This window comes from Lemur catta, chromosome 2 (assembly GCF_020740605.2).
Source record: "Lemur catta isolate mLemCat1 chromosome 2, mLemCat1.pri, whole genome shotgun sequence".
NCBI classification, from domain to species: Eukaryota; Metazoa; Chordata; class Mammalia; order Primates; family Lemuridae; genus Lemur; species Lemur catta.
In genome coordinates, this window is record NC_059129.1 from 50,872,510 (window position 1) to 50,899,024 (window position 26,515).

At 43.9% G+C, this 26,515-nt stretch overlaps 1 protein-coding gene and 1 non-coding gene across 3 annotated transcripts in view; one reads left to right on the forward strand and one right to left on the reverse strand.

The window, feature by feature from the left end:
* Positions 1-26,515, reverse strand: part of CCND3 (cyclin D3) — a 79,413-nt gene that overhangs the window by 26,591 nt on the left and 26,307 nt on the right. The gene's annotated exons all lie outside the window — the stretch shown is intronic.
* Positions 16,256-16,362, forward strand: LOC123633679. The gene has a single exon (XR_006733705.1). It is a non-coding gene; the product is annotated as a U6 spliceosomal RNA (small nuclear RNA).

The following is a 26,515-nucleotide window of genomic DNA, read 5'->3' on the forward strand; positions in this document are numbered from 1 at the left end:
CCAGGACCCCTCCCTCTGCTCACAAAGTACCAGACTAACTGGCCTAAGCACCTTCCCACCCCCAAGGACACATTCTTTCTTTAGATATGTTAATAGAGGCCATGGGGTTAAGGTTGAACCTTTCACAGGCTTGGAGCCTTTGTGTCTCTTTAAAGCAGTTTGCATATCTTTGCCCTGACCTATTATGTACTGATTTTAGAGTTTACATCTCAGCTGACCATCTTAATTTGAATTTCTGGTAAGATTCCTGCAGGCCGACCTCCTGCAGTGTGCGATATGGCAAAATAAGGACTTCAGACTCAGAGCTAGATTAAAATGTGGGCTCTGCTGTGTGGCCATATTTTTTAAACCTCAGTGTTCTTGCCTGTAAAATGGGGGTAATATATGTTGCCTTCAGGGATGGTTATGAGGGTAAGAGAAAATATACCTAAGATGCCCGGTTCATAATATATGCTATTATTATTACGTTTACTGCAAGACTTCATGTCCTGATCACCTGGTAAGTTTAAGAATTCTGAGAGGCCTGTTCTACCCTTAGAACTGGAAATCTGAATCTCTAGGCACAGAGTCCAGGTTCCATATGTTTATCCCCAGGTGATTCTGAAACATCCAGGGCTGAGAACCACAACCCTGCCCCACCCCCAGCCCCCTTCTGTCCCAGACAGGAATTATGCTGTTGTCTGTATTATCTTATATAGACTTTATCACAGTCTATCAGTAAACTGTCTCTTAGGCAGGTCTGTCTATCCCATAACTGGAAATTTTCAGAGGGCTAGCCCCCTCCTGGATTGCATGTGGTTATTCCCAAATCAACAATCTATTGAGTCATGACTCTTCATCCATAACAATAATCTCATTTTCAGAGAGCGACCCAAGCTTTCTAATTTATTAATTTATTCACTCATTTGCAGTTGCCCCCATAAGCCCTCTACAGCATGAATAATTGAGAATTTACACAAATTCTAGGGTGACTAGACCAAATGGAAAGAGAAGTTTAGCACAAGTTCACCCAAGTCTCCTTCAGGTATTAACTGTTTCATAATTAACAATTATAACAATTGGCCGGGCACGGTGGCTCACGCCTGTAATCCTAGCCCTCTGGGAGGCCGAGGCGGGTGGATCGCTCGAGGTCAGGAGTTCGAGACCAGCCTGAGCAAGAGCGAGACCCCGTCTCTACTAAAAATAGAAAGAAATTATCTGGACAGCTAAAAATATATAGAGAAAAAATTAGCTGGGCATGGTGGCGCATGCCTGCAGTCCCAGCTACCCGGGAGGCTGAGGCAGTAGGATCGCTTAAGCCCAGGAGTTTGAGGTTGCTGTGAGCTAGGCTGACGCCACAGCACTCACTCTAGCCCAGGCAACAAAGTGAGACTGTGTCTCAAAAAAAAAAAACCAAAAAACAATTATAACAGTTATATCAATGCTTTGTGTCAGATATCGTGCTGAGTAAGTGCCTTACATAGATTAATTATTTTGATCCTCAAATTTATTGTTATCCCCACTTTACAGATGAGGAACCTGATGCACAGAGTGGTGAAGTGACTTGCAAAGGTCACACAGCTATTTAGAGATGGAGGCAGAATTTGAACCCAGATAATCTGGGTCCAGGATCAGGATTTAATGACTAACCTAAGTAGAGTAGGGCTGGGCAGGCCCCCAGAGGCCTGGAATCTGAGACTACAGAGGAAGAAAGTGCAATGCTGTCCCCAGGCCCAGTGAGGAGTCAGGAGGAGAGGGTGAGTCCCAGAGAACCTAGACTGGGGGTCACAGCTGACCACAGGCCAAAGGCTTCCTGGATTCCCTAGCAGAGGAATGAATGACATGAAAAGGAAATTCCTCCAGGAAAAGAAAACATTTTTGAGGTTTGTTTTTTTTTTGCCTCATCTCTGATTTCAGACCCATGCATGGTTTCTTTGCTGAGTCTTAGAGAAGGACATTTTGAAAGGGTGGGGAGGTGCAGGAGTAAGTGTCACCTCCCCACTCTCAGGGCAGCAGAGTCACCAAGACCAGACAGCGTCATGTTCTTCATCTTACTCTGAGTCTCTTCAATAATAACACTAATGAACACTTGATTGAAAAATTAAGTAAATAAGTAATTCAACAAACATCTATTGATCCCCTACTGAAGGCTTTGGAATCAAACACCATGGATTTGTTTCCCAGCTCTGCCACTTATGACCCTGGGCAAGTGTCTGAACCCCAGTCTCTTCATCTACAAAATGGGGATAATGTCTGTTTCAGCCTACAAGCTTGAGGTGTGGGACACGTGAGCTAAGAGAAGCAAGGATCCTGGCATACAGTGGGCATTCCATAGATGATAACTCCTGTGTGCCTGGCACTGTGAGGAGCTGGAAATCAAAGAAGAATCCCTCAGGCCCTCCAGTTCACAGTCCAGTGGGAGGGGAAATAGAGATGTAATGAATCAACACACTGGGACGACTGCTGGAAGAGAGGCCCGTTCCCAAGGCTAAAGGCACAGAGGAAAAGAGACCAAGCGCCAAGCTGGCGCAGGGCACATCAGGAAGTTCCTGCTGAAGTTGCTAGTCCAGGCTTCTGAGACAATAACCTGCACAGAGATCACGTGGAACTTGGTTACAATGCAGATTCCAATTCAATACTTCCGAGTAGGGCCTGAGAGCCTGCATTTCTCAGCTCCCACAGCATTTGCTGGACCACCACACACTGAGCAGTGAAGATCACACCTGGAGTCCACACAGAGGAGATTTGGAGCTGTAATCACTCACAGATTTCTCTATTATCTCTTGTGTCCATTTTAGGGAACTTGCAGGACCTGCTAATTGCAGCTGCCTGGCCTTTCTTCAGACCCCAGAATCAAAGTCTCAGAGATGGCCTGGTGGTTCTCACTCCCCACTAACGTCCATGTCCTTGACGATGGCTATTTTTTTGCTTTCTTCAGCCTTCCCTTGTGTAGGCCAAATCACTCCAAATGCTTCAAATATTTTCATATCTGGGATTTTGTAATGAATTCCCTTTAAAAGTCAGAGATTCATGAGAAAGGAGTTCAATTACGAGTCTTTTATTAATGTAAACCATCTCCATTCCATCTAAAGTGGTAGCAGAGGAGAAGCTGTACTGGAAAAGATTAGAATTTCTTGCTGATTTGTCATGAAATGCTGGTATCAACGAAGATAACATTTAGCCGATAGCAAACAGGGTATGAAGTACCGCCAACTCAAAGATTATTAGATGAATCGCTGTAAACCAAAGAACAGGAAATGCCCCCAAATCTGATGGCTCACATATGGAAGAAATTTTGATGGTGGGTTTCCCAAATTTGACACCAATCCTAATATTTTTATGGCATCACCAGACTTGTGAATCTGAAATAAACTTTTCTAAACTATCAATAGTAAAAAAATTAATAATCAACCATGCTAGAGGAATATTGGATTATCTTTTTTAGTCTCTCTATGGAAAATATTATAAAGTTATTGTCATATGAAGCTGCAAAGAGAATGCAGCCAAAAGACATAGGAAAAAAGATATTGTAGAGGAGTTCAAGCAGTTAACACAAATGGTATGTTATTTTTCTGGATTGTGTGATGTTTCCCCTTTAAAGTGTTTTCTAATGTGTTGTGATTTCATTCAAAAATCTATAAATATGCATTTCTGTATCTTTTTTTAAATTTCAGCATATTATGGGGGTACAAAAGTTTAGGTTACGTATATTGCCCTTGCCCTTTCCATCGCACCCCCCGCCCCCGCCGAGGCCGAGCTTCAAGCATGTCACTTTTGTATCTTTTTATCTATGATTTTATAATGTTTAAAGAAGGCTCCCCAAACTGCACAAGCCTTAGACCCCGTAAAACCTGGATCTGGGCCAGGTGTGGTGGCTCACTTCTGTAATCCCAGCACTTTGGGAGGCTGAGGCAGGAGGATTGTTTGAGGCCAGAAGTTCAAGATAAGCTCAGGCAACATAGTGAGACCCCCATCTCTACAAAAAGTAAGAAAAATCAGCACGCCTGTAGTCCCCAAAACTCGGGTAACTGAGGCGGAAGGATCACTTGAGCCTAGGAATTTGAGGGTGCAGTGAGCTATGACAGTGCCATTGCCCTCCAGCCTGGAAAATAGAGGGAGACAAAAAACCTGAATCTACCCTGGGTATACCTGAGAGCACATGGGCTTTGGTGTCAGATTTAGGCTTAAATCACAAATCTACCACTCCCTGACTACGTGCTATGTGGACTGAGACAAGTTACTTTACCTCCCTGAACCTCAGTTTTCTCCTCTATCTAAAATGGGATGGTGAGCCAGTGCAGTGGTGGACACTGTACTGCAGTCCCAGCTACTCATGAGGCAGGAGGACTGCTTGAGCCCAGGAGTTTGAGTCCAGCCCGGGCAACATAACAAGATCCTGTCTCCAAAAATAAAATAAAATGTAAAAAAATAAAACGGGGCTGGGCGTGGTGGCTCATACCTGTAATCCTAGCACACTGGGAGGCCAAGGTAGGAGTATCGCTTGAGATCAGGAGTTCAAGACCAGCTTCAGCAAGAGCGAGACCCCATCTCTACTACAAATAGAAAGAAATTAGCCAGATAACTAAAAATAGAAAAAATTAGCCGGGCATGGTGGCATGTGCCTGTAGTCCCAGCAACTCAGGATGCTGAGGCAGGAGCATCGCTTGAGCCTAGTAGTTTCAGGTTGCCATGAGCTAAGTTGACACCACGGCACTCTAGCCTGGGCAACAGAGTGAGACTCTGCCTCTAAAAACAAAACCAAAAAACCCCAGATGGCCATATCTATCTTTCAGGCTTGTCTTGAGGATTAAATAAAATACTGTTTGTAAAGTGCCTATTATGTGGCCATCTCAATAAGCTTGTGGTAAAGAGACAACTGAGACAGTGGGAGGTTCATTTGAGGTCACACAGCCCAGGAGATGTCCTTTAGAAAGGATCTGGATTTCAAGTTTACATTAACAATCTCACTTCCTTTCAATCTTCCATCCCGTTCAAGACAGGAAGTAAAAAGCAAGACTGTGTTATCCTTGACCTGAAGTCAGTCTAACTCTTCCTTCATTCTTCACCAAAGACAGGTCAGAGAGACGTTGCCCACACCACCCCTGCGCGTCCACGTGGGGAGAGGGAAGCGAGCGCCCCTCTGACAGAGCCTGTGAGAAATGATGCATCAGATGAAATTGAGAAATACTTGGCCCTTTGTTGAAATCATATATTTGGTTACCAGTTTTGTGTTCTCTTTTTTTCCACCAACTCAAACAATCCAAGATTCTTCTCTTCTTTCCACAAACTTGTGCCAGTTTCTTTAGAAGCATTATCTCATTTTATTTTCACAGTGGCTCTAGATGGTAAGTATTTAGTTTTTGTTTGTTTGTTTTTTCAGAGATGGGGACCCCCTATGTTGCCCAGGCTGGCCTTGAACTCCTGGGCTGAAGCTCTCCTCCCACGTCAGCTTCCCAAGTAGCTGGGATTACAGGTGTGCACCACCGAGCCCAGTTCTGGACAATAAGTATTCATAATCCCCATTTTGTGGATAAAGAAATGGAGGCTCAGGGAAGTAAAGTGCCTTGCCTGGACATGAATCCAGGTCTGTCTAATGTCAGAGCCCAGGCTCTTAATCACTAGACTACGTTACCTTCCAGCCAACTGCCCTGTCATCCAGCCAACTGGACAGTGGAATCAGGATGCAGGTGTGAGCTGGAGCAGGGAATGGCGAGCTAGAAGTTCCACATCTCCCGTGAACACTGGCACTGCCAACCTGCTCCTGTTCCCCCTACGCCTGGCTTACAGACTCACACTTTTGCTCCCAATGCTCCCTACAAAGTCGATCTAAGAGCTAGTTGCCTCTGCGGAGCCAGAGGGTAGGTGTCAGAAGACCCTGGTCCTAATCTGGTTGGGCCACCATCATGCCCTTAAACAAGTCGGTCAATCTCTATGGACCTCATTTGCCACAATTTTCAGATAAGGTAGAAAAGAGATATTAAATACTTCCAGGATCCTTCCCAGTTCCAACACTGAAGTGAGCCCATCCTGTGTATATACTATTGAGGTAACTGAATGTGTTCTTGCTGATTTTCTGAAGATTTTCCCCCAGGCTGCAATGTCCTCTGTATATCATGAAGGCTACAAAGTATATGTGGTGGTGAACATGATGTGGCCATGCAGTTTAGACAGCCTCAGCCCTGAATCCCAGCTCCGCCAGGCCCGGCCTGGTTATGTGGCCTTGGACAAGACCTTAATCTCTTTTTTTTTTTTTGAGATAGAGTCTCACTCTGTCACCTGGGCTAAAGTGCCGTGGCATCATCCTAGCTCACAGCAACCTCAAACTCCTGGGCTCAAACGATCCTACTGCCTCAGCCTCCCGAGTAGGGAGCTGGGACTACAGGTGTGCGCTACCACACCCAGCTAAGTTTTTCTGTTTTTAGTAGAGACAGGGGTCTCGCTCTTGCTCAGGCTGGTCTCGAACTCCTGACCTCAGGTGATCCTCCCGCCTCGGCCTCCCAGAGTGCTAGGATTACAGGTGTGAGCCACTGCACTGGGCCAAGACCTTAACCTCTTAAAGCGTCCTATTCCTCCTTCATAAAATGGTGGTTGCATAAGGGTCCCTCCCCATCACATGAAATTGCTGAGAGGATAGCAGAGATGGCACCCGGAAAGCGCACAGTACCTTGCCAAGGACTCGACATTAATATGTATGATAGTCTCGGGCCTCCGTGTCTGTTTCGGACCTGGGAGGTAGAACTTGAAGGGAAACTTCAAAGGGAGACTGAGTTGGAGAGGGGCAGAAGGGGCAAGGGACACGGCATGGACAGATGGTGTGACTCCAGATGGCTGCATGTGGCTAAGCTGGGGAAGAAAACGGCCTCCCTCTGTGCTCAGCCCCACTCATGTACGTCTGTGCAATGTCAAGGACAGGTTGGGCTGGAAAATGCCAGAGAACACTAAAATATCCACAGTGAGAACTACATCCCCAAATTTTCTGTCTTCGCAGGCAATGTCAAATCCCTGGGCTAAAGTATAGAGTCTGTTCTTCCCTTCTCTCCACACTGGCACCATTCCTAATCAGAATTTTGTTCTCTACTCAAGCAGTCAATTCGAAGCCTCTAATTCTTCTAGCCTCTGAAAGCTCAGCTCATCTACCCCAAATCCTTTAAAACAAACTGATAAACAACATTCCTATCATTTCTCTTTTTTAAAATCTTGGCATTTACCATGGTTAAAAAATGGAAACAACCAAAATGTCCAACCGTAGAGGATTCATTAAATAATTTACAATCTTATAGAATATTTTACTAAAATAGAATTTTTAAAAAAAATATGAGATAGGGTCTTGCTCTGTTGCCTAGGTTAGAGTGCAGTAGGTGTCATCATAGCTCACAGCAGCCTCAAACTCCTGAGCTCAAGCGATCCTCCCACCTCAGCCTTGCAAGTAGCTGGGACTACAGGCATGTGCCACCATGCCTGGCTAATTTTTCTATGTTTTGTAGAGACAAGGTCTCACTATGTTGCTCAGGCTACAACTAGTCTTGGAACTCCTGCACTCAAGGGATCCTGCCCCCTCAGCCTCCCAAAGTGCTAGGATTACAGGTGTGAGCCACCTTGCCCAGCCCTAAAACAGAATATTGTACTATAACAGAACATTGCACTATCTGATATGGACTGCTGTTCTACAATATTATACGTTGTGATTGAATATTAGAAGCAACCGTGAACGCAGACTAGAGTGGTAGTTATCCCTGTAAGTCCTGGAGTTGGACTCACGTGAGTTTGATTCCCAGACCCACCACATGCCAGCTGCGTGACCTTGACAAATCTCTCTCTGCCTTAGTTGGGCATTGGAAAAATGACAATAATAATAAAAAGAGCTCCAACTTCACAGTCAGATTTCCTGCCTGATTTAAATCCTGGTTCTCTCCCTCTCTAATAGTTGTATAATCTCGGGCAGTTAATTAAGCTTTCTGTTCCTCAGTCTTTTCATCTATAAACATGATACACCCCACAGGGATTTCTCGGGGTGAGAAATAAAATGAGATAACACATGTACAACCCTTAGAACAGTACCCAGCGCAGCTCAGATAACATTATCGTGCCTCCACCCACAGCCCACCTCTAACCCCATAAGTGATGTCTAAATACAAGCACACATCCAAGTCATTTACAGCATGCCACCTGGAAAAGGAACAGCTGTGCTGCTCCACCTGTGCGACATCAACATGCATGCAGCTCAGGTGGGCTTTTTGGCAGGGGGGTTGTCATCAACAAGAACTGGTTAACCGTGGAGTAACCCTCTCCCCTCGAACAGGAGCAGCTGGGGGCTGTGAGGGCTCACTTGAGTCTGGTGGAAAAACAACAGCCGGAGCTCAGTGTGCAGTGAGCCACGTGATGGTGTTTGCTGCCTGTGAGCTTGACTGGAAACTCACCGGCTGTCCGCAGGGGGCTCCTGACGGAGGGTCCCAAGTGCCCACGTTACCACTCAACAACAGCCCAACTTAGCAAGGGTCACAGAGAGGCAGCCACCTGTTGAACCACAGCATGGTTCATTTCCCATCCGAGTTCTTCCTCTGGGTAAACTCTGGCACTATTACGAATTTAACCCTGACAGAGGTATGGGGGGTGCATGGCCAAGCTGGTATTTCTCCGAAGCCTAACTGTCAGTTCCCCACAGCTCTTGGCCTCCAGTGGAATGAGGGTAATTCGTATGGCACGTTGTACTTTTCAAAGAGTTTACACACACATGATCGTCGTCATTTATGTGTGTACAATGTTTAACCCTTTTTAGAAAGCACTGACTCCTCCACGACCTGATGTGTCTGCACAAGAACACAGCGAGCTGGACGTTGGTGAGACTCAAGCAAGGGAAAGGTGAGACCAGGGGGACACGGGGCGCTGCCTATGGAGGTGGGCCAGGTGGGTGGGATGACCTTAGCAGGGACACCTCATTCCTGGGCCCACCTCCTCAGCCTCACAGGCTCCGCAACGTGACCTGCCAGAACGCCCAGAGGGGCCTCCACTCCCAGGGACAGCGGCGCACCCCACACGGCCAGGTATAAACGGGCAGTGGGATCGGCGGCAGCACAGAGGGGCTGGAGCGTCTGGCTGGCAGGCCCTTCCCTCAGGGCGGCCAGTGGGGCGTCTCGAAGGTATTGGTGGGTGAAGGCACAGAACTAGGGGTCGGCCAAAGGGTTCCGGGCCCGGGCTGGGCATGGTGACCCTCCTACTGGGAAAATCACCAGGTCACACAGCAGGCCACCTCTGCACTCAGTGACCTCTTGATTGCTTTTTTTATCTTTTAGGTATCCAGGGATAATGGACCTTTCTTAGTAGATATGTTAATTTTCTAGCCCACTGACAATCAGGCCTTGGTTGTCTGAAAGCCATTCTGTCTCTTTAAGGTAACTTTGCACATTTCTCTCCATCGATTCCGTTTTTTAATTAAATTTTTTTTTTTTACATTTTTAGAGATGGGGTCTCATTATGTTTGCCCAGGTTGGACTCAAATTCTTGATCTCAAGCGATCCTCCTGCCTCAGCCTCCCGAGTAGCTGGGACTACAGGAGCGCACCCCACCCCTATGCCCAGTTCATCCCTTCTGTTTTGATCACATCGTCTACCTCTGAGTCTGTCTCTTCTTTCCAGCTCAGGATGGAGGTGAGGGAGGTAAAGAAAGATGCATCTCTGTCGCTTTTAGATCCTATTATTATTATTCCCATTTTATATATGAAGAAATTGAGGCTCTGAGAAGTTGTGATAGCAAAACTATCTTTTGTATGTATATGAAAGATATTAGACTGTATGCTCCCTGGGGGTAGCCACGCTGACGGACTCAGCTCAACAACCCTCCTGGCCCACGGAGGGCACAGAGCTTCCCCATCAGCACAGGCTGGCTAATTCGAACGTGAGGATGCTGGAAGCTGCTGTTCGCTCAGGGCCACAGGGCACTAGTCCCTGAAACAGACTGACTCACTGCCAGGAACGTACGTGCAAAGAACTGTACAACAGTTGTCGCAGCAGATCTGCACTGATCTGCCCTCATCCTTTACCCAGGCCCCCTCCAAAAGCTCATGCTTGTAGAATGACTCACTGGGATGAGGGGTCCAGGCCGTGGCCCTGAAATGAGAGCATCTCAGAGTCAGAAGGGGACTCAGAGGTGCCTAATTCTGCCTAACCAAATTATTCACTTTCCCCACAACCCAAAGTCCCAGAAATTTACATTTCAAAGACTAAATAAAATTTCCCCCAAAATTTTAGAGACCAAAAAGTAAGGCTGTTGCCAAGTAAGGTTATTAGAGAAAAAACCCATAGTCTCTATATATTGCATTTCATAAAATAAAGAATACTGGGACACCATACCTTAGGGAGGGCTCCAAACAAAGGACTATACTTTAAATGGAATGACTTTTTTCATATGAAAAATCAGTCCGTCGTCTGATGAACACTAATTTGGAGTCACAGTCCTGTACCAACCCCTCAAAGGGCCCGTGCAGCCCTTGCGTGAACTTCTTCAACCCTGGGGAGCTCACAATTTTTGAGACAGCCCAACTTCTTTTAAAAAAAACTCTGTTAAGATTTTTAAAATATGCATAATATATAGGTACATTCTTCTGATAAAAAATCAAAGTGTTAGGGATGATGCTTCAGTAAGCTCCGTCTATCCACTCCACTGTATTACACAGTCTGCACCTTGTGTTCCTCCTTTTCTCTCAGTAATATCTTATTGATTTACAGATATTCAGTTAATGCTACACAGCATTCTGCTTACACCTCAGTTTTATTTAGTCTTGCTAATTGTGAATGGACATTGGGGTCACGCTCCCCCCCTTTTTTTGCCATTACAAGCATTACCGAGAGAAATATACCTGTGTGTGACTGTTTTTGGCATATGTTGTAAGAAGTGTTTCTTCAGGAGACATATTGAATACTGGCCAATTGCTGGATCATGGGGTGTGGGTATTTTTACTTTTTTTTTTTTAAGGGAGGTAGGGTCTTGCTCTATTGGCTGGAGTGCAGTGGCACTATCAGAGCTCACTGAAACCTTGAACTCCTGGGCTCAAGTGATCCTCCTGCCTCAGCCTCTCAAGTAGCTAGGACTACAGGTGTATGCCATCATGCCCAGCTAATTTTTAAACTTTTTTGTAGAGATGGGGGTCTCACTATGTTGCCCAGGCTGGCCTTGAACTCCTGGACTCAAGGTATCCTCCTGCCTCGGCCTCTCAAGTGCTGGGATTACAGGCATGAGCCATCATGCCCAGCCCATTTTTACTTGTAGTGAAAATGTTTTGGGAATTTTTACTTTTAATAGATAGTTCTACATTGCTTTTTAATGTGCCTGAACAACTGTTATTTTAAATGATGAGTCCAACTCTCTCTTCTTCTGACTCCCACATCCCAGGGATGTAAGTCCTGCTTTAGGAGGCCCCACTCCTTGCCTAAAGCAGAAACCCTCTGTGTATGAAAAAGTGAAATTAAGAGGTCATCAAAGCAAATGGCTTGTCATTAGGTTGCCCTAGGGCTCTCTCACCTCTCAGTTTCTCTGCCCACTGCAATGCCAGAAACTACCCTAGTCAGGACACTGACAGTGTGGTGACAAGTGTGTTGTCGCAAGCTTGGCACAGATGTCCACTATTCCTGGATGCCCTTGGGAAACAGGCACAGATCCCATGAGAGCTCTCAGCTAATCCATTCCAGCCGGGGTGATCTACATTCAATACCAACTCCACTGAGGGCAGGCCCAAGGGAGTAACAAAAAGAGCAGCTAGAATATCGAGTGCCCGCTATGGGCTGAGCGCTGTTCTAAGTGGTAACCATGTATTCAACCCTCTACTCTTTACAACAATCTTATGGGGAAGGTATAATTATTGTTAATGGTTACAGATTTTTAAAAAGCATAGTCATTTGCCCAAGTAAGTGGCCAAATTTGGATTCAGTCCCCAGCGGCCTGGCCCCAGAGCCCAACCTCTTAACCACTGCACTCGCTTGTTGTAAGGCTTCCGTACATATCCAATTCGAAGATAAGAAATACATTTTCTGGCCAGGCGTCGTGGCTTACACTGTAATCCCAGCACTTTGGGAGGCTGAGGTGGGAGGATTGTTGGAGGTCAGGAGTTTGAGATCAGCCTGGGCAACATAGCAAGACCCTATCTCTACAAAAAATTTTGTGAAAAAATTAGCTGGGCGTTGTAGTACACACCTGTTATCCTAGCTACTCAGAAGGCTGAAGCAGGGGGATTGCTTGAGCCAGGGAATTCAAGGTTGCAGTGAGCTGTGATCACACTACTGTACTCCAGCCTAGGTGACAGAGCAAGACCCTGTCTCTAAAAAAATAAAAAGAAAGAAAGAAATACATTTTCCACTTCCCTTTTCCTCCCATGGCTCCTACCTCATTCATCCTTTGGTTTCTTCCCTTTCTACTGGACTACTGCAATAAACCTAACCTATCTCCCTGCCTCTACTCTCCCCATCCAATCTACTCCCTCCTTCAGCCCTGCAGACATTTAAGTTGTTAGTTTAAACTTATTCTCAGTATAAAAGTAGTTATGTTCAATTAAAGAAAATTTGGAAAATACAGAGAAGCAAAAAGAAAAGAAAAAAAATCCAACCCACCCATAGACTTACCAACCACTAAAACCATCTCTATTATTAACATTTCGATAACGGTCTTTTCAGTCTTTTTTTTTTTAAATACATGAGGCTTTTAAAAAATACTTGAGTTTTCTTTTTTCCTTTCATACATAAGATTTTTAAAAATTGGCTATAATCATACTATATGTAAAATTTTAGTGAAATTTATCTCATGGGCATTTTTCATACTATTAAACATAGAGTTGCCAGTATAACATTAAGTTCTGATCATGTTAGTTACTGCTTAAAAATTTCCAGTAGTTTCCACAATGTCTGTCAAATAAATATCAAATTCCTGAGTTTGGCATTCGAGGCCTATCATAATTAACTGCAGTGGGTTTTTTTGTTCTTTTTTTTGAGACAGAGTCTCACTCTGTTTCCCAGGCTAGAGTGCCCTGGCGTCAGCCTAGCTCACAGCAACCTCAAACTCCTGGGCTCAAGTGATCCTCCTGCCTCAGCCTCCCGAGTAGCTGGGACTACAGGCATGCGCCACCATGCCTGGCTAATTTTTTCTATATATATATATTTTTTTAGTTATCCAAATCATTTCTTTCTATTTTTAGTAGAGACGAGGTCTCACTCTTGCGCAGGCTGGTCTCAAACTTCTGACCTCGAGCGATCCTTCCGCCTTGGCCTCCCAGAGTGCTAGGATTACAGGCGTGAGCCACCGCGACTGGCCCTGCAGCATGTTTTATCTCCCATTTTTCTACACCTAGGCCCCTGCCCAACCCACATTCTTACCTTATGGGGTTCTCCATTGCCTGAACACTTCCTTTACTCTTTCCCCACCTGCTAGGGCCTCTGCTGACATACATGCTCTAGATTTTAGAGAACACATCCAATTCTGAGCAGTCCATCCTTAAACTGAACTCTTATTTCCCTCGCAAACCTATTTTCACCCCCTACCTCAAGCTCAAGCTCCACCACCATTTGTTTGGGGCAAAAATCTTGGAGTCATCTTTGACTTCTCTGTTTTTCACACATCCCACATCCAACCCAGCAGCAACTGCCCTGGGGTTTACCTTGCAAGATCTATCATGAACCCACTTTTCAGCATCTGCCCAATGACCTCTTAAATCCAAACGATCTGTATTTCTCACCCCTGCTCATATAATAGCCTATATCTGGACCTTCCTGCTTCACTTTGGCCTCTGTGAGAACTGTTTCCAATTCAGTAAAGGGTCCTTTTAAAAGGCAAATTAGAGCAAACCATTTTTTGCATTGACAATGTCCAATAGCTTTCTATCACGTTTAGAATAAAATCCAAAATGTCAGGCCCTGGCTGTCTGTTTTACCTGACTTTTTACTACTCCCATCTTTCTTTATTTCCCTCCAGCCACACTTGCCTCCAACCTCAAACTCAAGAATCTGTTTGTGTCTTAACGCCTCGGTATCTGCAGTTTCCTTTGCCTGGGAAGCGCTTCCTCAGAGCTGTGCCGTGACTATTGTGCACTTGAAATGTGCTTGGTCTGAACTGAGATGTGTTTGTGAATGCAAAATATGCACCGAGTTCAAAGACTTAGTACAAAAGATGTAAAATATCAAATAAATTACTGTTATGTTGATTACATGATGAAATTATAATATTTTGGGTAAATTAGGTAAAACAAAATACATTATTAAAATTAATATATTTTAAGTCATGGCACCAAAAAAATAACAAAAATTAAATTAATATCCCTGTTTCTTTTTATTTTCTAAATGTGGCTACTAGAATATTTAAAATTATATATAAGGCTTCTATTACTTTTCTGTTGGATAGAGCTGCCTTAAACCACTGGTTCTCCACCCTGGCTGCATACTGGAATCACCCAAGGAACTAAAAAATATCCACGCCTGGGTTCCTCCTCTAGAGATTCTGATTTAATTGGCCTGGAGTATGTCCTGGGCATTGGCATTTTTCAAGCTCCCCCAGGCAATTCTAATGTCCAGCCAGGACTGAGAACTGTGCTAGGTTTTCCTATGACATCTTACTCTCGGCTCTAACGTCACTGCATCCGAAAGATCTTCCCTGACCAGCCCAATTAAAACGTCACCATCATGCCTAGGCAGTCATTCTCTGCCCAGACCCTGCTTTGTATTTCTTCGTAAGGTTTTCACTGTCAGCGTTATATTACATGCTCATTTGTTTATCTGCCTGTGTTCTGAATGTGCATCAGAATGTAAGCTCTCCAAGGGCAGAAAGTTTGTCGCAGCCCTGCAGTACAGTATCGTCAGCACTTAGCACAATGCAGAATGAGGAGATGGTGCTCAGTACATACTTGTTCCATGAATAAATGAATGTTCAGGCCATGGATCCATGAAGCTGAGGGCCCCAGACTGCTGGAAGAGCTATCAGACATGAAGCTGGCCACGAGTCACCATAAGTAATGGCCACGTGCTAGGCATCCCTGGCCTTCTTCCCACTTTCCTTCCCCATTAAACTGGAGTGTACATTTGATTTGTTTCTGGGAAACAATTAGACAGTAAGTATCAAACACATTTATTTCTTTTGAGACAGGGTCTCATTCTGTTGCCCTGGGTAGAGTACAGTGGCAACAGAGTGAGATTCTGTCTCAAATAAATAAATAAACTATTACTATTATTCATCTCTCTATAGTAGGAATACAGGTGATTTAAATATTTTCTTAAAGAAAATGTTATTTTCTACAATGACATAGTATATTTCTATACTTAGAAACAAAGTGAAAAACATTTAAACCTCACTCCTCTTAGAAATGATCCTGACTTGTCACAGGTCTTTTGGAAAGCAATTTATCAAGGCTTTTAAAAATATTCAAACCAGGCATAAAAAATGTTTGAACAAAACCACAGCAAACCATTAATAGTGGTCATTTCTGTGGAGTGTGTCTGGGTAAAGGGGGTGTTGGAAAATTTACTTCTTTGCTTGGTATATTTCTGTACATGCATTCTGTATATTTCTGAGCATGTGCTACTTTCAAAATCTCTCTCCTCTCTCTCTCACACACACATACACAATCAAACCTTTCACAATGAATCCTATATATATATATCCTAAGGAAAAAAAATATTAAAAACAGAAAGCACAGGGCTCAGATGAGTTCACTAGAAAATTCCACCAAACACTGAAGGAAGAATTTATACTAATTCTTTACAATCTCTTTCAGAAGAAAGAAGCAGAGGGAATAGTTTCTAACTCATTCTACAAGGCCACCATAACCCTACTACCAACACCAGACACAAACATTTCAAGAATAATAAACTACAGACAACTATCTCCTATAAACATAGATGAAAAATCCTCAGCAAAATATAAGCAAATTGAATCATACAATGTATAAAAGAATTATACACCATGACTAGTGGGATTTTTTGTTGTTGTTGTTGTTGAAACAGAGTCTTGCTCTGTTGCCTGGCCTGGAGTGCCATGGCGTCAGCCTAGCTCACAGCAACCTCAAACTCCTGGGCTCAAGCGATCCTACTGCCTCAACCTCCCGAGTAACTGGGACTACAGGCATGCGCCACCATGCCCGGCTAATTTTTCTATTTTTAGTAGAGATGGGGTCTCGCTCTTGCTCAGGCTGGTCTCGAACTCCTGACCTCGAGTGATCCTCCCGCCTCAGCCTCCAAGAGTGCTAGGATTACAGGCTTGAGCTACCTTGGCGGCAAAAAAAAAAATCAATATCATAATGACTATATTTGTATTCACCTCAGCAACACATATACTAAAAATTGGAACAATACAGAGAAGATTAGCATGGTCCCTGTACAGGATGATGCAAAAATTCATGAAGCATTCCATATTTAAAAAAAAAGAAGAAAGAAAACAAAAAAAATTATATTAGCTGACCAAAATGCAAGTAAGTTAGAAATCATCATCAACAAGTCCCACACGTGGAAATTTGAAAACACTTTCAAATAACTTATGAGTGAAACAAAAGTATCTGAATGGAAAGTTTTTAAGAACTAAAACTAGACGATAATGAAAATACCACATATTAAAACTTACAGAATAACTAAACTAAGACCCAGCTATTCCACTTCCAGGTACCTACACAAGAGAAATGAAAGCTATGTTCACAACAGACATGTACAAGGATGTTCACAGGGGCTAGTAGCCAAAAACTGGAAGCAGCCCAAATGTCCATCAACAAAAGACATAAACCAATAATGTATATACATCCATACAATAGAATACAACTTGGCAATAAAAAGGAACAAATTGCTAATATATACCACATATGCTGAGTGAAAGGTGCTAATACAAAAGAGAACATAGTGCATAATTCTATTTAGATGAAGTTCTACACAAGTATGGTTCTGACAGCGGTTAACTCCAGTGGTGAAGAGGTGACTGAGGCAAAATGGGCACCACGGGCAGGGCGTGGTGGCATGCCTATAAGCCCAGCTACTCTGGAGGCTGAGGTGGGAGGATCCCCTGAGCCCAGGAGTTCAGACACCAGCCTGGGTCACACAGTGAGAGCCCATCTCTATCTTTAAAAAAAAGGTGGGGGGAGGGCCCCATAGAACTTTCTAGGCTGATGGAACTGTCCTATATTTTGATTTGGATGATGGCAACATGGATGTTTACAACTGTCAAAACTCATAGAACTGCAGACTTAAGATCTGTGCATTTAATATTAATATATGTTCGTCAATAAAGAAAAAACCTTATAAATGTAAAACAACATTTACAGGGAAATATATAGCTTTAAATGCATATATTAGAAAAAGAAAAAAGGATTCAAAATTGATAAATCAAGCACAGAATGTAAGAAGTTAAAAAAGAACAGTAGGATAAATCCTAAGTAAAAAGAAGAAAACAATAACAGTAAAAATGAAATAGAAAACAAGCAGTAGAGAAAATCAGTAGTCAAAAGTTGAACATTGAAAAGACTGACAACACAAGAAAAACTTAGGTAATATTCATCAAGGAAAAGAAAGAAGATAAAAATAAACGATGTTAGGGATTTTTAAAGTGATATATTTAAATCTACAGCAGAGGTTTAAAAGATGAGAGAACCATGAACAACTTTTTGCCAATAATTTGAAGCAGACAAACTGGATGATATTACAGAAAAATATAATTTACCAAAACTTACTCAAGAAAAAGGAGAAAAACCTATATAATCCTATATAGAGAATGACCATATATTTTATTATCCAAACCAGGACATCTTTGCAAGTGAGAGGGGATGCCACCAATATATATTCCAGGACGACAGGCAACCTGGCCCTAGCCCAGGCAGGCCAGGATGCATAGTCACTTTACCAATAGTCATAAGTACAAACTAAATCAATAACTTAAAATCTTCCTATAAAAATGATTCCAGGCCCAGAAAATTTTATAGTACTATGTTCTACCAAACATTCAAGAAAGCACAAATTCCAATTTTATGCCATTTTTCTTAGAGATTAAAAAAGGTAGAAATATTCTCAACTCATTCAGTGAGGTTAGTAACATCTTAATTCCAAACCAGCCAAACATAATATGAGGAAGAAAAATTAAGGGTTTTTAGACAAAGTGTGGTGAAAAGAAAAAAAAGAAAAAGAAAAATTATGAGTTAATCTCATTTATGAGCATATATGCTAATACTTTGTCAAAATATAAGCAAACTAAACCCAGCAGTGTATAAAAAAGATAATATATCATATCCTAGTTGGATTTATCCCAGAAATGCAAAGAAAATTTAACATAAAAAATTAACGTAATTTATTGGATTCATAGATGAAAAAAGAAAATTCATAACATCATCTCAATAAATATAGAAAAAGCATTTGATAAGATTTAACAACAAACTAAAAATAAAAAGAAACTTCCTTAACCTGTTAAAGAGCATCTACCCTAAACCTATAGCAATCATTATTATTAGTGGGAATTAGGGGGAAACCATTAGAAGCATTTGCTTTAAATTCAGGAACAAGTCAAGGATGCCTTCTGTTCCTGCTTCCAGCTGACATTAAACTGGACTACTAGCAAGGCAGAAAGAAAAGGAAAATAAAGGATACAGAATTGGAAAGAAATGCCATTATTTTTTGTTTGTTTGTTTGTTTTTGTTTTGTTTTGTTTTGTTTTTTTGAGACAGAGTCTCACTCTGTTGCCCGGGCTAGAGTGAGTGCCGTGGCGTCAGCCTAGCTCACAGCAACCTCAAACTCCTAGGCTTCAGCGATCCTACTGCCTCAGCCTCCCGAGTAGCTGGGACTACAGGCATGCACCACCACGCCCAGCTAATTTTTTCTATATATATTTTTAGTTTGCCAGATAATTTCTTTCCATTTTTAGTAGAGACGGGGTCTGCTCTTGCTCAGGCTGGTCTCGAACTCTTGACCTCGAGCGATCCACCCGCCTCGGCCTCCCAGAGTGCTAGGATTACAGGCGTGAGCCACCGCGCCCGGCCAAGAAATGCCATTATTAATAGATAATACAATTGTCTACCTCAAACCCCTTCAAATCCATAAATTATTAAAATTAATTAAGAGAATGATAAAATGAACAAAATTCAGAGTATATCAGTGAGGTTTAGAGGGATAGCCCAGGAAAAGGGAACACAGGAAGCTTTCATGGAACTGGTGATGTATTTCTTAAGTTGCAGATTATTTATATTTCAACTTTAGTTTTATTATACTGCTTCATTTTATATATATATACACACACACACACACGTACATATATATTCATATACACACATTTATATTCTTTTGTATGTATCATATACTTCATAATTAAATTAAAAAATTTAAAACAAAATATATGTTTCCATTCTATATTATACATTTATTGGTTGTCTTATTCTTTTATAATGAAAATATAGAAATGTCTGTATTTGAAAAAAAAATTAAAAAAAGAAAAAGAACAAAAGGAGGCTGGAATTTCACCAAGCATTTGACGGATGGGCCGGTGGATGGCTGTGCGGGTGGCTCATAAGGCCAAGTCCAATTAAAGTCAGGACAAGGCCTCAGTCAAGGACTGAGCAGAAGCTGGTAGAATTGGAGGGAAGACAGACAGCACTGACCTTTAAGAGGGCAGTTTTTATAGTCTGGCAGGAGGTGGAGCCCAAATGTAGGGGGTTAAATGGTGAATGAATAAATAGCAAAAAATTGGAAACCACCCAGAGGCCTAACAATCAGGGCCTGGCTAAACAACCATAGTACCATTCATAGAAGCAATGATGCTGTGTCCATACATAGATGGGCTTACAAAATTAGGTGACGTAAAAAATTTCAGGACACAAGATAGCATTTGTGCAGATTACAATTATGAAAGGACATGCGTGTGCTGGGCGAAGCAGAAAGGGCTGGACGAGATCGAGTCAGGCTCACGGGTGCTGGTTCAAAGTCTACGGGATTTGCTTTCTTTTCTGGAATGCTGGCGATCAGCAAACAAAAACACGTAACGTCGGGCTTTAAAATAAAAACAGTGGCTGCTGAGGGAAGGGAGACAGCAGTGAAGGCCACTCATGGAGAAACCTGATGGCGACAGGAAGCAGTGAGATGGCAGAGCAGCTGCTGGGGTGCGCAGGCCGGGCAGCAGCTGGCAGAGCCAGCCCGGGGCTGTCGGGAGAGCGGGGAGTGGGAAGCAGGGAGGCTGTTCTGTTTCCTTTATTGCCTATATCTCAGTCTTATTTTTTAAATTCAAAAACTAATAGTACTTCCTGAAACAAACAAACAGTCAAGAAGTGGGAATGTGTGTAAAGTGGCAGAACCCTCAGCCTCGTCTCCCACTCTCCCTACTGCTAACAGTTCAAGGTGTAGTTTTCCACAGCTATACCATTTTCTTTTATTTGCTGTCCGCAGGTTTTTAATTACAAAGTAAGATAAGCTCCTTAAAATATAGGATTAGAAGAAATACATGGTGAAATCTCCCATCCTGTTGAAATCTCCCAACAGAGCTAACTGCTGTTGGGTGCTCTGGAAAGGGTCTACGTGCACATAAATACTTATGTATATATTCATATATATATTTTTTATATATATTCTTTTTTTTTTTTTTGAGACAGAGTCTCACTCTGTTGCCCGGCCAGAGTGCCGTGGCGTCAGCCTAGCTCACAGCAACCTCTAACTCCTGGGCTCAAGCGATCCTCCTGCCTCAGCCTCCCGAGTAGCTGGGACTACAGGCATGCACCACTATGGCCGGCTAATTTTTTCTATATATTTTTAGTTGTCCAGCTAATTTCTTTCTATTTTTAGTAGAGATGGGGTCTCGCTCTTGCTCAGGCTGGTGTCAAACTCCTGAGCTCAAATGATCCACCCACCTCGGCCTCCCAGAATGCTAGGATTATTACAGGTGTGAGCCACGGCGCCCGGCCTTATGGTTGTTTTTACAAAAGCAGGAACATTTTCTATCGCTAATTGAGCAGTGTTACTCTACAATAAATCATAGTGGATCTCTGCTAAATCACCACATAGAGATTAACCTCATGCGTCTGAACAGCTGCCTAATATTCCATAGAATATAGTTGAAAGGTAAACTTCAAAGAACCAAGGGGCATCTCTTTCCCTACAACTGGCAGGAAAGGAGATATAGAAACAATAGGTTCAAGATGGCAGGAGGTATTCTTGGAGGGGGCCGCCCTTGGGCGCAGGGAACATGCAGACAGAGAGGGTCTTCTTTCTGCCGCCTTCACTTAAGCGACAGCCCCATCCGAATGCAGCTAAGCCACACACAACTCCAAGGGGGAAGGGTTGTGATTGGAGCCTGAGTGAGAAGGCTCATTGCTGGGGGCCCAACTTCCTTGAGTGACCTGCTCTTCTCTCAGCTGTGCCTAGGCAGGCCCATTTGTCAGAAACTTAAGGGGAGCCCTGGAATAGTGGTTCTCAAAGTGTGGTCCCTATACCAGCGGGGGCAGCATCAACAACTTAGAAATGCAAATGATTGGGCCGCACCTCAGTCTTACAGAATCAGAATCTCTGGGGTGGGATGCAGCAATCCATGCTGGACAACCCCTCTAAGGGGTGCAGATGAGGGCTAGACTTTGAGAATCTTTATTCTAGAATGTGGATCTGAGTCAGATTTCCTCATCCACCCCCACCCCCATGCCCATTCTCCTAGGGGACAAGGAGGAGTCAGCCCTGAAGGGGATGAGTTAGCCAACTTCACAATTGGTCTTCTTTTGTGAGCTTAGGAGCTGTACGAAGTCAGTGCCCTAGGTAGTCCCTGGAGCAGCCCTCTCCTCCCTTCCTAGCACACCACTGCCATCTCTCCGCCACCCCCTCTGAATGAAACAGAAAGGGAGGGTGGCAGTGGAAACCCACTGCTTTCGACTTTCCCTTCACTGTGTCCTCTCCCCTGGGCACTGCACTTTGCAGGATGGAGGACAGAAGGGAGAGAGAAGCTTTTGAATGAGGGGGAGGAAATAGGGTGTGGCTGGGTTGGGGGAGGGAGTTGGAGGGAGGAAGGGCGAGGAAGAATGTCCTCATTTCACCCAGCTGCAGGGCCTGCACCTGTTCAGCTGAGGCCCAAGGAAAGACACCAAGCCTGACAGTAAATGAAACGCAGCCCCACCCCATGTAGAGGGGCCCCTTCCCACACCGCAGCGGGCAGGGCTAACTGACAGGAAAACTGTGAATGATTTCAGGTGGGTGAATGAGGGGCTGGGGGAAACAGCTGGGCTCCTCTGGGGGGTGGAGCAACTGTCTCGTGTCACCCCCAGGCTCCCAGGGCCTCAGGCAAGGTCGGCAGGGATTGGGTGGCTTGGGACCTGCTCAGGGACAAGCTGATTTCCTTCTCTTACTGAATAAGCACATCACCGCCATCAACACTGAGGAGGACAATATTCCACAACATTCTTTAGTTCCTCTAAGGCAATAACCTTTTTTTTTTTTTTTCTAAATAGACTTTATTTTTTAGAGCAGTTTTAGCTTCACAGCAACACTGAGCTGTGAAAATTGAGAGGAAATGTTAAGTTTCCTCTTGGCCTGTCCTCCGCAGAAGCGCTGCAGCAGTTCACCCGAGCAGTCAATTGGTCAATCAGTCCATCAGTCATTCTGCAAGCATCCAGTGAGGGCTTTCAACAGTGATTCTCAAACATACAAGAATCACCGGGAATTTATTAAAGAGGCAGGCCTGGGTCTCTCCACCAGAGATTTTGATTCAGGTCTGCGGCAGGGCCCAAGATTGTGTATTCTTGACACTCTTCCCAGGAGATGTGGATACATTGGACACTCGGGGCCCTATTCTGAGAAACTCAGGCTTGGGGTGAGGTACAAGGGGTTAGTTGCTCTGGTGGGAAGGGAGGAAGCAGTTAACATGAAGGATCTGAATCCTCCCGCCACCATCACCCCAGAACTGAGGGTACAGAGTGCAAACCCTGGACAGGCACCGCCAAGCCCTCCACCTGCACATGCAGACAGCAGAGGATGGTTCAGTATAAACTGAGGCCATGGGGAGAGAGGGGTGCTCACCAGGCCCCCAAATCTCAGAGGGGTCGGCCACTGTCTAGAATGCTCACCAGCGCTGAGCTCTCTTTTACAGCAACCAGCACAGCCTCAGAGAGGAGGAAATCAGCCAGGAAACTGTCACAGGATCATCTCCTGGTGGGGCCTTGAGCAGGGCGACCTTTCCACGCTGTTTTCTCATCCGTCCAATGGGAACGTGATGGTCCCTACCAATTACAAGAGTGCTGCACGTAAGAGTTTAAAACAGTGCCCAGCACAGAATAAGCATCGGGTATGTGATAGTTAGCGTTATTATCAGTGTTGGGAAGGAAGGAGCCCCGGGGGCAGAGGGGAGTGGAGAAGGCTGGGAGACAGCGGGTGTCCCCTTCAGGATGATTTGTGCAGTTAGAGCAAAGGGACCACAGAGGAGGAAATACAGGGTCAGGCTGGAAAGATGAGGTGGGAGTGTTATGGGTTGAATTGTATCCCACAAAAGATATGTTGAAGTTCTAAGCCCAGTATCTCGAATATGGCCTTATTTGGAAATAAGGTCACTGCAGATATAATTAGTTGAGGTCGTACTGGAGTAGGGTGGACCCTTATGACTGGTGTCCTTATAAGAAAAGAGACAGAGGGAAGATGCCCCATAAGGCAGATACTGGCGCGATTCAGCCACAAGCCAAGGAAGACCTGGGGCTACCCGAAGCTGGAAGAGAAGAGGAAGGATCCTCCCCGAGAGGCTTCTGAGGGAACATGGCCCTGCTGACACCTTAAATTTGGACTTATGGCGTCTAGAACTGGGGGAGAATACACTTCTGTTGTTTGAAGCCACCCAGCTTGTGGTAGTTTGTGAGAGCTGCCCTAGGACGTGAATACAGGGGGCGTTTGGATTCTATGCAATGAGCAACGTGGAACCCCTGGGGCATCTTAAACAGGGAAATCGTTCTTGATCAATAAGCCCTAGAAACTTGAGGATTCATATCGAAACCTCTCCCAGTTTTAGCTCATTTTTATTTTTTATTTTTGTTAAATAGCACAAGTTTATTATCTTATAGTTCTGGGAGTCAGAAATCTGAAATGGGTCTCACTGGATGTTAGCAGGGCTGAGTTCCTTTCTGGCTACTTCAGGAAAGAATCCATTTTCTTGATTTCTTCAGATTCTAGAGGCTGCCCATATTCCTTGGTTCACGGCCCCCTTCCTTCTTCAAAGTTGACAATGTCTGATGGAGTTTCTCACATCTCATTACTCTGACACTCCTTAGCTCTTTTTTTTTTTTTTTTTTTGAGACAGAGTCTCGCTCTGTTGCCCGGGCTAGAGTGAGTGCCATGGCGTCCTCCCAGCTCACAGCAACCTCAAACTCCTGGGCTCAAGCGATCGTACTGCCTCAGCCTCCCAAGTAGCTGGGACTACAGGCACGCACCACCATGCCTGGCTAATTTTTTCTATATATATTTTTAGTTGGCCAGATAATTTCTTTCTATTTTTAGTAGAGATGGGGTCTCGCTCTTGCTCAGGCTGGTCTCAAACTCCTGACCTCGAGCGATCCACCCGCTTTGGCCTTCCAGAGTGCTAGGATTACAGGCGTGAGCCACTGGGCCCAGCCCTCCTTAGCTCATTTTTAAAAAGACTTTGCTTAAAAGTCCTTTGCCCACTCTTCAAAAATGTCAATGACACAAAAGACAGAGAAAACTAAGGAACCATTTCAGGTTAAAGAGGCATAACAAATGAATACATCCCATGGCCCAGGACTTTGTTTTCTTTGCTCTAAAGCATATCATTAAGATGATTGTGACATATGAATAAGGTCTATAGGTTAGACACTAGTATCATGTTAATTTTCTGGTTTTTAAAAAAAAAATTTTTTTTTTGAGACAAGGTCTCTTGCTCTGTTGCCCAGGCTAGAGTGCAGTGGCATCATCATAGCTCACTGCAACCTCAAACTCTGGGCTCAAGCAATCCTCCTGTCTCAGGCTCCTGAGTAGCTGGGGCTACAGGTACATGCCACCAAGCCCAGCTAATTTTTCTATTTTTATTAGAGATGGGGTCTCGCTCTTGCTCAGGCTGGTCTTGAACTCATGGCCTCAAGAAATCCTCCAGCCTCGGCATCCCAAAGTTCTAGGACTACAGGTGTACACCACCATGCCTGGCTAAATCTCCCAGTTTTTATAATTCTACTGGGGTTATATAAGGGAAGACCCTGCTCTAAGAATACACACTGAAGTATTTATGGGTAAGGGACATTATGACTGCAACTTCCATTCAAAGGATGTACTGTTCCTGTATAAGAAAGGCAGACACAGGATGATAAAGCAAATGTGATAAGATGTTAACATTTGGGGAGCTTGGGTAAAGACTATATGAGAAGTTTTTGTACAATTCTTACAACTTTCTCTAAGTCTGAAATTATGTCAAAATAAGAAGTAGAGGGGGAGTCTATTGTCCCCGTGTATCTACCTGGCTGAACTTTCTGTAACCGTCTGAAGTTCTTGGAGCCTAGATCCTAGATCTGGACACCAAACTGAAGTGATGAGTGAAGACATTCTGAAAACTTCTGATTTCTACATGCTGGGGTTCTACTTATGCCATTGGTGATTGTTGGCTATTAAAATGTGGTTAAGGGGGAATTATGTACATTGTAAGTTATTTGCAGAAAATTATTTTTTCTTCTTCTCATGCACAGTATGACCTGGAACTGGAAAGAGCTGTACATATCATTTAATCCAAGCTTCTACCAGATTAATTATATCCTGTACTGAGACAGGTGAATCCAGGCCCTTCTTAAACACTTCTGGAGATGGGAAAGTCACCCTCTGTCACAGCCCATTCTATTACTGGTCTGTTCTGACCAGTAGGACATTCCTCGACCTCCTGAGCTGAAGCCTAACTTCTTGGAGCCTCTACTCACCAAACCTGGCCCTTTCTTCTGGATGGCGATACAGGGCCCCTAATGATCCTAGCCATTCTTCCCTGGGTAACTTCCAGTTTGTCAAGGTCCCTCTAGAGCAGGGGTCCCCAACCAATGGTGAGTTGTATAATATTTCATTACGTATTACAATGTAATAATAATAGAAATAAAGTGCACAATAAATGTAATGCGCTCGAATCATCCTGAAACCATCCCCTCTCCCCAAGTCCATGTAAAAATGATCTTCTATGAAAACAGTCCCTGGTGCCAAAAGGTTGGGGACCGCTGCTCTAGAGTATAAATACAAAACTCCAGGTCCCACCTGACAGTCAGATAGCAGAGGGAATATGATCTCTCGAGTTTCGAGTTTCAATTTCGGCATTCCATTCACACAGCCCAAGGTAGAATTAGGCTTTTTCACAACTGGATCACACAGTTGACTCATAATGAGTTTAGACCCTACTTACAGTTTTCTCTTGTGAACCATGGTTACCTGCTGTTAGTCTCAGCAGTTCTCTCTCTCAGAAATCACATTATATATGTGTTTGCTGTTTGTCTCTAGACATTGCTGGAATATAAGCTATAGGAGGGCAGGGGCTATGTCTTGTTTTGAGTCCCCAGCACCTAGTGCAAACAAGTCCTGGCACATAGTAGACATTCAATAAATACATGTTGGCCGGG